The sequence below is a fragment of the Zonotrichia albicollis genome, chromosome 3, assembly GCF_047830755.1.
Source record: "Zonotrichia albicollis isolate bZonAlb1 chromosome 3, bZonAlb1.hap1, whole genome shotgun sequence".
NCBI classification, from domain to species: Eukaryota; Metazoa; Chordata; class Aves; order Passeriformes; family Passerellidae; genus Zonotrichia; species Zonotrichia albicollis.
The window spans coordinates 44,710,089-44,722,403 of NC_133821.1; the positions used below are offsets into that span (position 1 = coordinate 44,710,089).

The 12,315-nt window shown below is 43.7% G+C and overlaps 1 long non-coding RNA gene across 3 annotated transcripts; it reads left to right on the forward strand.

The window, feature by feature from the left end:
- Positions 1-1,201: 1,201 nt before the first annotated feature.
- On the forward strand, positions 1,202-12,073 carry LOC141728517 (uncharacterized). 3 transcript variants are annotated; one of them, XR_012579527.1, is made up of 4 exons: positions 1,202-1,561; positions 6,574-6,636; positions 8,781-9,419; positions 10,125-12,073. It is a non-coding gene; the product is annotated as an uncharacterized LOC141728517 (long non-coding RNA). The 3 variants fall into 3 exon arrangements; XR_012579528.1 differs by lacking the exon at positions 10,125-12,073 and having other exon boundaries at positions 6,565-6,636; positions 8,781-10,043; XR_012579526.1 differs by lacking the exon at positions 10,125-12,073 and having other exon boundaries at positions 8,781-10,043.
- The last annotated feature ends 242 nt before the right edge of the window (positions 12,074-12,315 follow it).

Here is a 12,315-nt window from a genome sequence, read left to right on the forward strand (position 1 = left end):
CCTTTCAGTCTGGGAGGCAAGTATTTCATTGCTATTGTAATTAGTGTTTAAAGCTCATTATGTGTCATACTGCCTGGCAGTTCACAGGTCCTGCTTCACTTCTGGTGTAGCCTGCATCTCCCCAGAGAGGAGCCTCAGGAGCACAGTCAGGCCTTGCTGTGCCCTGTCCATCTCCCCAGAGCGCGGTGCTGCCCCGCCGGGCAGAGCAGGGCAAGGGCAGCCCAGCTCCCCGGGCTGCAGCAGCAGCAGCAGCATGTCTGCCCCACTCCATGGCTGGGGTGCAAGAGTGCTCAGTATCCCTCTCACCACTGCAGTCAGCCCCAGAGAGAAATTCAACTTCAAACACACTTGGCACATACCTAAAACTAGTAAAATGCTTTGAGACGCTCGACTTTTTTGTTTTAATGCTAAAGAAGGGAAAAATGGTTATGATTTGGCACCATGGTTATGATTTGGCACCATGATTCAATTTCAAGCTGTTAATCTCATATTTTTTCAAAAAAAGACATACTGAAAGAACACCACAACCAGGTGCTATCACTTTTCTGTTGTTTCTATATGTAACTATCCTGGTATAAATTTTATTTCTTTGGTTCTTGTAACACTGCCCTTCATAAGGGGGAAAGCAGCATGGCAATGCCTAATTCCTTTTCATGACACTGACATCTTGAAATTACTGGGTTTTTTTCCTTACAGGTTAACAAGAGAGGCTGGAAATCTATTTTAATGGCAGGTTTTTATTTTCCTCCAATTCATCTTTTTCAAGCTGGCTGGGTAATTTAATTTGTTGTTGACCTAGTTTCAGTTAGGAAAATTAGACTATTCATTATCACAAAAGCTTCATCCTTTGAGACTTCTAAAAAATACATGCTTTCAATTATTTTATGTTACAATATTTTTCTTGAGTCCCTTGCTTCATATGAAAACAGTTTCTTTGTAGCAGCCTTGATGATGATTCCTTTTTAACAGTGAGGTGTAATTACTGCCAGGAAGGGTGACACTGAAATTTAGTGATGGGCCAGGATTTGAGCAGCATGGCATGTGCTGTGGCTGTCACGGGCACCAGAGCTCCATGGCAGGGATGTCTCCCTCCAGCAGAATGGAGGCAGAAGCAGCCACAGTAATTAAAGGTTTGAAACCCAACGTTGTGTAATTGGTTCTGCTGCACTGCACAGAATGAGTGACCCTGGAAAAACAGGAAAGCAGGTTAAAAAGCAGGTTATCTGAGTGATTCTTGCCATCCCCTCTAGGTGATTGATTCTTCCCCGCTTGCTCTCACTTTGGTAGCCCTGGGAGGAGCAATCAGTTCTCTCAAAGCTTTCTGGCACTTTGCCCCACTTCTAACAGGTTTTGGGGAGGAGCTGGATCCAATTGACCTTGGACAAGAGGTTGCAGCTGTGAGTGTCATGGCTATGACTTTTTTTGGTTCCACCTAGAATGGGAATTTGTCCCAGATCCACCAGTGGATGACTCATTTCCTGGACATGTAAGTCAACATAAATCTCTGGTGTCCGTAAGGAAAATGCAGTTGTTAGCAATTATAGCTTCCAGTGGACTTAAGGTAAGTTCAGTTTCTTTTTTTTTTAACTATGTTTTCGATTTGCATGCAGATCCAAGGTATTGCTGCTTGGCCAGGAGTTTGGTGGAATCCTGGACGAAATCCCAAAGTGCCTCCAGCAGGTTTTTAAGGCAGCAGGATCCGCAGAGCAACATTCCTGGAGCTGCTCCGTGATTGAAGCTGAAGTCTGTAACAACATGCTCACTTATTGGAATAGGAATCCCAATATAACCAGTTAGATGGTGCCTGGGCCAGTTCTGACCCTCGCTACTGGGCCAAAGGCAGCACTGCGGTGTTTTACCCCAGAGATACCTTGGCTGCTGGAGAGTGCAGCGGGGCAAATCCAGGCTGTCAGGACTCCGTTTACCTCAGGAGAGAGAGCTTCTGGCGATGGTGGAGAGAAAGGGAGTGGATTCTGCTAGAAGGTTGCCAGATGTTTATTCCATGGGTACAGAGATGTCTGCACCGGGCCACTGCTGCTAACAGAATGGAGGCCACATGGTCTCATTCACATTTTAAGCTCAGGGCAGGGGAAGGGGAGGGGACAGGTGAGCCACCAACCAGGTGAAGGGGCAGGGTCTCAAGGGACTAGGAACACCTATCACATGACGCCTTGCTGGTATGTTAGCCTGATTGACAAGGCACACTCAGCGAGGGGCGAGGGGCGAGGGGGAAGGGAGAAGGTAAAACAGGACATTGCAACACACCACAACACTCACTATTAATGTTTCTGCTGTTCTCCCTTCTAACTATGGATGTAGAAACAGTCCATGGAGACCTCTGTGTCCCCCATACCCACCAGAGTCCTTTGCCCTTCTGATCCCAGCTACCACGAGGAAATATGTGGGTGAGGGAGAGATGCAGCTGCATGGAATGGTGATGCTAGCTCAGCCTGGGAGAAAGCAAAAGGGCCCAGGGGAATGGGAGGGAATAAAATGGAAAACATTACAGCCACAGTTTTTGAATTTGGATGAGACAGAAACTCCTCATGTAAGGCCTTATTTGTAAGGTTTGTTTAGGGGTATCTTCTATGCAGTCTAGAATCCTTACCTGATGCTAGGTGATTACACAACATGTTAACTGAGATTTCAGACATTTTATGCAATCAGTTGTTTCTAGGAGACTGATGATCAGAGGTAAAGGCTTCCTCTGTGTGTTGTGTTTTCAATCCTTTGTGTGTAGCCCAGGTCCAACAGGGGTTTTGTAGTCTCAGCTAATTAGTGTGTATTCTTACTAGAATCTGAATTTTTTAATTTAAAACTTTTGCCCCTTGTGAATATGGAGAGACAAATATCTTAAGAAGATTGAAGCCTTAGAAACTATAACTGAAATATAAAAATATTTAATTTCACTAGACTGTATTTAAATATTTCAGGGTCAATATTTATTGTCCATCGCAGCGTACACAGATACTACTTATTTATATCCATAGACCAGTGTTAAATCAATCTCATAGCCAGCAAAACAGATATTGCAAAAATCAAGAGGTTATTAAGATGTTTTGCAACCAACTCTAACCCCAAAGTCCTTGAAAGATTCTCCACCTGGAGGATGTGAGGAAGACAGATGCCATGCATGAAGAAGGACTTCTCAGTTGTTTACACACAAGAAACTATTCTTCCAGTTTTTGAAAGGCATCTGTGCAGAATCAAAATGAGTTCTTAGTGGCATGTTGTCTCATCAAACTGAGGAGATGTCCTCTCCCTTCTTGCCTGTCAGTGAAATGCAGGTAAGTGTGAGGTCATGAGGTCTGTGTTCTGCCTGCACATTTGGCACTTTCAGAGGCATCAGAGATAACACAAAGAGGACATAAATTGGAAGAGAACACAAGTGGAGGATGGAGACAGGAGCGAGTTCTGGGCACAGCCTGATGGCTTCCAAAAACTGGAAACAAGGACAGAGGGAAATCTAGAGACAATCTTGTTCAAGTAAGAGGCCAGGTAGGACAGTGGCCCTCGCTGTGTTTAGTCTAGCTGTGTGTACATCCCCAGCCATACTTTTGGCAGAAATTATTATTTTCACTTTCATCCCTTCACTCTTCTTCACGGTCCCTGCAAGAGAGAGAAAACAAGGAGTCTGTGGCCTAATTATCTTCACAAAAAGAAAATTAGTCACGGTCTCTGGGAATGCTGATAAGCAGAAACCTCAAACCCAAACAAGCATCCAGATTTTTATTTGGAAACAAATGTTAACCTCTGTTCAGCAAGCACTTTGCAGGCTGCTGCTTCAAAAATAGAACCTTTTAGCCACTTAGCCCTTGTTTGGGCATTTCCCATCCCTCGCTGCCCACATGAAATGGATCCCCGCTCCCCGCTCTGGCGCTGGGGGCGGAGCAGAGCGGGCGGTGCCACCTGCTGGTCCCGGCGGGGTCCCCTCGGCTCCGGCCGCCACCGCCTCGGCGCGGAACCGCGGGGTGTCCCGGCCTGGAGGCACCCAAAAGGGCCATCGAGTCCAGCTCCTGGCCCTGCCCAGGACACCCCAGGAGTCACACCATGTGCCTGAGAGCATTTTCCAAATGCTTCTTGAGCTCTGACGGGCTGTGCTGCGACCCCTTCCCTGGGGAGCTGTTCCAGGGCCCAACCACCCTCTGCGTGAAGAACCTTTTCCTGATACCCAACCTAAACCTCCCTGACACAGCTTCAGGCCATTCCCTCAGGTCCTGTCACTGGGCACCACAGAGCAGAGATCAGTGCCTGCCCCTCCTGTTCCCTCACAAGGAAGGTATAACTGCACTGAGGGCTCCCTCAGACTCCTCCTGGCTGATCAGACCAAGAGACCTCAGCCACTTCTTTCATGGCTTCCCCTCTGGGCCCATCATCATCTTCACAGCCCTCCTTTAGATGCTCTCTAATAACTTTATATCTTATATACCAGCACCCAGAACACAGTACTTAAGTATCCATAGCCTGTAGTTATTCTTAAGCTAAAATGTCCTAGTTTCAGTTTCAACTGATGCATCTTAATATGTATTCCTCTAAAGCAGATTAGTAATTTAAAAAAAAAATAAATAAAATTCCAGAGCGTTGGGTAAAAAAAACACACAGTAAGCAGGATAACCAGAGCTCTTAGTATTTATCACTGGTATAGAATCATTACAGGACATGAGAAAGTGTTCATTAGAAATTACCTTTCCTCTGCAGAGGCAGGTATGGCTGTTAAGCACATAATGAAATATAAGAGCACTCTGTCTCCAGGCCCATTAATGAACCTTTGCTGGTGCTACATCAGCACTTGCTTTGTTTTAGTGATGTGTTGTTTTTTAACAAGGCCTTGGCATGCTGCCATGAGCTCGGTTTTATGTCTCTTTGGTGTTTTCATAGCCGCAGGCCAGATGGTTTCAGCATTATATTCTTCCTCTAATATGAAAGCTGATCATGGTACTGCAAATTACCTTCAATCCACATGCTATATATTTTGTTGTGTATCACTGTGCATTCAGCCTTAGTCATTTCAGCTTAAACTAAATCTAGGAAATTTTGCATTTTGCAATTAGGCAGCAGGTAGAGCTGGTGACTGAGCACAGCTGTCAATGGGGCTCTTACTCTCTTGGGAAGCCTCAATTGCCTCTGGATTTGTAGCACAGGGTAGAGCAATTGCTTTGAAAAATTCCATTTCAATGTTGAGTGTGTGTTGTTAAATGATGAACTGGCCTGGGAGGTGTGTGGAGACAGTGCAGTGGTTTCTACTACCACAGCATTTAGGTGTTTCCCCTTCTTCTGACATCTTTTGTAAAAACAAGCAAACAAAACTCCTGCTGGTGAGCCTGTGAGGATGATGAGCCTGAGATGTGATGGGCAGGGAAATGCCCGGAAATGCCAAATGCAAACTCCAGTTCGTCCTCTTCCTCACTTGGGCAAATTAACTTTACAGGTTTCACTCATCCTGGTGGGATAGCACTTTTCATTCTGCTCTGATTAACTTCATGGCTGCTCTCTTGCCCACTCCTAAATGTGTATCTGGATTTGAGAACTCCAGAAATGAACTCTCAGTGAGGCAGGGCAGTGTGAAGCCAGGAACTGTGAGGGAACAACTTCTCTGCTGCACCCAGAAGAGGGTAGGGCTGTAAAAGGTGGTTAGTGGCACATATCTAGGAGACAAGAATATTTTGGTGAAACAGGAACTTTGAAAAAGGAAGAATATACATAACAGAAGCTAATTTGTAGTTGTGGCTGAATGGTGCAGTAAAATGCAGCCTCATGAGCATAGCAAAAATGGCAACAAGACAGAGAATATCAGCAGCTGGGAACAGCATTGCTGGTGCCCACAGCTTGCTGTAGCAGCCAGCAGTGCTTAGACAGGAGTGTATAACCAAGACAAGGGCTTCCATATTCCTCTGTAGCTTAAGCTCATTGCATACAAAAAGGTCCCTTCCATTCTTCATTCCAGAAGGAAATAATTAAACTGGCAGGTAGAGAAATGACATTAGGAAAAAAAAACCAAACACCATATCTCAAGCTGCATGCTCCATGAGATTTTGTTTTCTATTGTAGGTATTTTAGGGTGGGTTTTTTCTTGGGGGGGGGGGGGTTGGTTTTTTTGTTTTGGTTTTTTTTTTGGTTGTTTTTTTTTTAATTGCTGTAAAATTTGAACAAATTCAAATATTTTCCAAACTTTACAAATGGGATGTGATTGTGCAAGGATGCCAAATCCTGGGGCAGGGGGTGGGGGGATTGCAAAATCTCCTCTGTAGGCTTACATTAGTAGCCATGTCTTACATTTCATATGTCATAAAGAAAATTAAGCAGTGCAGTTAGTGATGCACCCATTTGCTTATTCCATAAGCTCTCAAGTGAACTGATTTGTATGCCAGCCTTATTTCTGACAGCTGTTTTGTATTCCTTGTGGCAAAACCCTCTACCACACTCCTTTCCACGTTTTAGAAAATATTTATCTTACCTGCAGTAGGAATTCATACAACTCTGCTGATTTTGTTTTGCAAGTGGTTTGGAAACAGTTTCGTTTCAATCTGTATTTACCACCACTAAAACTGCATTTGGTCTTTTGAGCTTTTCTAGAAACTTCTGAAAAGAAGAACTTAGCTTTGTGAAGCAGAAGTGGTGTGAGCTGTTACCATACAGGTACAAAGATCCTTTGCCTGTTTATTTGTTTTGAAAGCATTTGTGTCTGAATTTAGCCTTTCAATCAATAGGTATTCAGCAGCTAGTAGATGTCTCTGAGCGTAGAAAACCAACACATCTCACTAGAGGGAGCCCAGACACAATTTCTGGGCTTAGCAAGGAGCTATTACACCTCACCCTGGTGTTACTCGCGTGTGCTTTATCGGTAAATCTCCCCAGCTGATTAATTTACAGTGTGGGCGGCTACATAGCCTGCATTATGCAGGCTATGTACACTGAGATTTCAATTGCAAATAATTTGCAAATCAATACTGAACTGGGCAGGGAAATCTCAAATTCTGTTTGTTAGCACTGGTAATTATTACCAGAATACCTTTTTGGAAACCATAAAAATGGGTCAGTAGAATTTTTGTTTCACTTCCTGCCTGCCTATTCCCTGCTAGTTCTTTCCTTCCCCTTCCCTAGAGCCTGAGATCTGAGTACTGACACCTTCTGCTCCTGCAAACCAGCGCACCTGCCTCAGCCACCTCCTGGCACAGCAGAACACCTCAGAGCCCAACCTTTGGCCTCTGCCCCCAACCTAACCCCTCACCCACCCACAGCACAGCACCAATGTGCTTTATCTCGTTTTGCCCTTATCTCTCCTTGCCCCTGTGAGCTGTAAGTGCAGGTTTGGGCACCGTTCAGAGGCGAGGAGCAGTCGGCTGCACTCTGCAAGCACCAAGGTTCTGTTGGCTCGCTGGAAGTGCTGTTGGGAAAGTGTTTATCTGCTGTCCCAGAAGTGATTAAGGAGTAAAGAGCTTTAACAATGTGGTCAGGTATTATCTGCCATCAGGCTGTCCTGCCCATGCCATGGGGCTGCTGCTCACGTGGAGGCTCTTGTTCAGGCAAGAGTCGGCACACGGCAGACTTGGGATCTGCTGATGTGCTGTGTTACCTGGATTTTTATTTCAAAAACATCTGTAAAAAAGTTTGTCTGGCACACCTTGGGAGCCTTTTTTGCTGGAGAAGACTAAAATACTGATGTGAGTTAGAAAAATCATCCAAAACCCTTAGGACAGTCTTAGACGCTCTGCTAGAGGGGAGGTGCAACAGGAGGAGGCTGGCCAAGATCAGACAGTGGACTTTTGCCCTTATCACCCCACACATAGTGCAGGTTGCAGAGAAAATAGTTAATAAGTTTCAATTCCTTACTTCATATGAGTTGAGCCAGTTTCAGAGATGATAAATAAGATGTTACTATTCAAGTAAAGCATTAAATAACTGGCTCTCACCTTGGTTAAACACCTTGATGATAACCCAGAAATTCACCAAAGAGGGAGGGAATTTTCTCTCTGTTGGTAAGCAAGACTGTCCTGGCACAAACAAATGCAGGGCTCAACACAGGCCTTGCAGAGTTACCTGGTGTGTTGCAGGTATCTCAAGAGCATGGTAAAAAAGTGCTGCACTGCAGGTCTCACTTTGTAGGACCATTTAGTTCTTTGGGATTTCTCAGATTTCAGTTACTGGCCCTTCATGCTGCTGAGCTGCCAGTTTTATGAAACAAGGGGAATTTGCTGTCTCTGCATTACATCCTGTGGTTTTGTTCTTTCCATCCTCACAGTAAATGCTCCATGCACTGTCTGCTCAGTTTAGGACTAAACTCAGTAGTGAGGCAAGGCAGTGGTCTGAAAGTTACACTTCTGCTTTCTGCAGAATGAGCAAAATTTAATAGTTGGTTAATCTTGTGGCAATTCTCAGAAAACCTCCTAGATGAGATGCATTTGTGAGCAGAAGATTTTGAAAAATGCGCCCCATTCCAACAGTACAGACAACAGGAATCTGTTAGGATCTTTGCTATGTGGAGATGGAAGACACCTTGCCTTTGTCCATGCTACAGACAGATCTAAATTCAATTGCAGCTGGACTGTGCCAAGGTCAGCCAGGGGCTGTTGAATACATGGGAGACACAGAGGGATCAGCTTGGAAGTGTTGCTCATCCCCTTTATTTCAGCACAGGAATACCTTGTCAGGGTACAGTCTTTGAGAGCACCATTTGAAACTGCTCTCACCCCCAAAACTCTGCAGAAATTCTGCTGCACAAAATATCCACACAGAACAAAGACAGCTGAATGGTGTGCTCTTTTATCCCACTTTCTTCACAGGAACAGGAGGGAGGAAAAAAGCTCCACCACTGCACCATTTCCTCTCACCTTATCAGGAGCTCCTTGCCCTTCAACCTCTGATAATTCCTGAGGATGTAGCATGGTGGTGATGCAAGATGTGGCCCCTTACCCCCCTCTGGCTTCTTCATGATCTCAGGGACACTCCTTAGGCCTCAGCCTTGCTTACTGGCTCATGGACAGTCAGCTCTCCCGGAGCTTATCAGAAAAACTGTCTGCTCCCAGAACTTCTGTTGCCTAATGAGCTCCTGTTTTCGAACAAATAACCTTGAAAACTTATTTTTGTCTGAGTAACAGCCTAAGTGGAATAATATTATTATTAGACTTCTCAAGTAAAATTCCAGTCTACTGGCCTGGACTGTGGCCACAGTGGAAATTTACAGATGACCTGAGTCAATCATCTTCAACCCTGTAAAGAGTGGCACTAAGTGAGACCTGCTGGCATCCCCTGGGCTGCAGCACAGCTCCCTCTGAGTGGGACATCTCTGGAGCTCAGCAACTCAGAGGACCATTGATGACAGAGCCTGGGCTGATACCCCCTCTCCTCAAGGCTCAGCTGCTGAGAGATGCAGAGGCATCTGCTGTGAGTACTTCCCTGAACTCCTGGGGCATTTTTCACAGGTACATCCTGAATTTTTCTTTGTACATCCGTCTCTGTATCTGTGTGTGCACGTGTGAATCGATTGGCATGTGGTACAGCAAACATACGAGGAGTGTTCCCGTCCCACATTCACAGTTAGATTAGATTTGCAATTAAGTTATTGTTGTGCTTACAGCAAATTCTCTTGGATCATTTTGTAAATGTTAAATTAGTCAATGATTAGGTGGTGCTACATTCCTTGGATATAAACCATCAATCAAGTCTGACTAAGTTTGGCAAGGGGGTCTGCTCTGAACATCCTGCAACAATAAAAGGGGCTCCTTTGTCCTTTGGCACCCTTGCCCTTCTCCAGCTTTACACTTTTGGATCCCCAGTCTACAAATAAATCATTCTAGATTGGTTCTAATGTGCTTTTCCTTTGTGTGATTTATCTGAGTAACAGTGGTAGTGAACCTTGCCATCAAACTTCATTGTGCTTTTGCAAATTTATATGATACATTTACAGTTATAAGATATATATTTATCTTGCTTTTGCTCATACCTTTGCCAGTAATTCCACAAGCAGCCCAGACCACTCATTTGCAACAAACTTTAAAGAGAGAGTGTGGCTTCCAGGGCAGTTATGATGGCATAAAGGTTGTAAAACTCTTATAGGAATAGAAGAAATAACTGTGTTATTTCTTAGAGAAATGTTATTTTTTTTCTATGTTATTTCTTTCTTATAGAGAACTCATTCTGCTTGCAGAATAAGTGATGGAGATTTGCACTGAGATGCTGTCGTTTCTGGGATGAAGATCAGAGTTTTATGAAGGACCATCCTTCCTAACCCTTAACCAAAAGGAAACAGGTGCTGTGGGTAGGTGGCCTCCCATGAGAGCAGTTCAAAATAGTACTGAGAAAAAATAAGTCTTTGGAGGTTAAAAGATGGAATATATTACCTCTGCAAAGACAGCTACAAGGCTTCTGCGAACAGTTATATGTGTGTAGTTCAGCTGTGATTTGTAAATGTTAGAAAAAATGAGCAGTTGTGTTTTTGCCAATGTGTAAACTGGATACTCTGATAGTCCTTCTTTGTCTGTGAACAGACAGTATTTAAGCTGAGAGAAGAAAAGTGCGTGTGGATACCCTGCATGAGCACTGACAGATCATTCAAATGCACTGCACAGAAGCACCTGGGTGTGGGACCAGGCGTTGAACTGGCCCCCAAGGGGTTCTGTAGGCAGCTAAAGTCAGTATAGTAGAGAATAACATCAAGGAACTCAACGCTTTTGCCTGAGAGCAGTTTCAGCTAATTAGAGCATATGGATATTTTCCCTTTATAATGATCTTGCTTAAGTAAAAGGCAAGGAGTATTTAAAGGACTATTAGACTCTGATTTTATATTCACAACCTACTTGAGGGAAAGATGGCTAGAGAATTTTACAATTCAGTCTAACACTGAAGACTGCAGACAGAAAAGAACAGGGGATCCATCCAGCCATCCACTTCCCCTTGTTGCAGCATAAGGCTTCCTCACAGTTAATATTTTGGTGCTTTGTTACAAAATTACACAGTCAGTTTCAGGTGTCCTGTCCATTGGCACCTGGCAAACCACAGCACTGTTCTCCTATAGACACCTCCCTTGCTGCAAGGAATGGGTCGTGCTGGTCACCCTGTCAGCCACATTGCTCAGGTGGCACCTCTTCTTGTGCTCCAAGTCCTTCACCTTCCATCCCTAAGAGTTACATCCTCAGACACTTCCAAAGTGTTATCATGACTCTGTAGCTATTTTTACCTTGACACTATATACCTTGAACTTGCGAATTATTTTCCTGTAAGATGTCTCTATTCCTGTTCCTGGATAATTCATTATTTCCTGGGTGATTTTCATGCAACTGTCTTCAATTTGTAACAAAGTGGCTGAACTGGAATGCAGTGTTTTAAATGACAGCTTCAAATGGAGACAGGTTTTTATTTCTTTCTATGCAATCTGATGCTCAACATTGCTAATGTCTCCCACATTTATCATCCTCTGGGCAAAACATTTATCCTTATTTCTTTTAGCATAGCTGCATTCCAGGTTTTAACTTCTCTAGTAGAGATCAGCTTGCATTTTCTGGATATTTTCACTTTTAAATCCTTACCAGCCTTTAAATTATTTTTTCTGCAGCTATCAAAGAAAGTTTCAAATCTTTAATTGTTGTCTTCAAAATGAATACTGAGCTGTGGGGTACTGCAGAGCCCTCAGAAAGAGAACTCTGACATTTAACTCCTAAAGTCTTAATTTGCTGGGTGCCCACTTTTATTGCAGAGCATTCTAACTCAGCACTGGTTATTACTTAGTGTCACCAGAGAAAATGTGCTCTTTCTCTACATTGGCTTGTTTGGTCTTTCTGAACTGACAAAACTACACATTTATTGGTCTTTTCAGACCTGTGTTTCAAGTTCAGTGTGAGAAGTGGTAACTGCAGTAAATACAGAAGGAAGAGCCTGGACTCCAGTGAAAATCAAAAGCTTTGACCTTGGCTGTACTTCTGTGTGTCAATGGTGCCTTCATTTCCTTTCCTCAAGGGATTGTTTAGAGCTGTGTATGAATGGAAATGTGCACAGGGCTTATTAAAAAATAAAAGGATGGGATCTACAAGTATTATATGCTGCCATCTGTTGCTTTGTAATCTCCACTTCAGAAATAAGCAAAATAGGTAGAAGTAACTTTGTTAATGCATTTTTATTACTTGCCTAAATATATATTTGGCTGACTATATATATATATATGTATATAATATACATATTACATATCATATGTATACAATATACACATTAATCTGTATGTATGCATACATACAGATTAAGATGGTCCCACACTTGGGTCACAACAACTCCATCCAGAGTACCAGGCTGGGGCAGAGAGTCTGGAAAGCTGCCCAATGGAAAAGG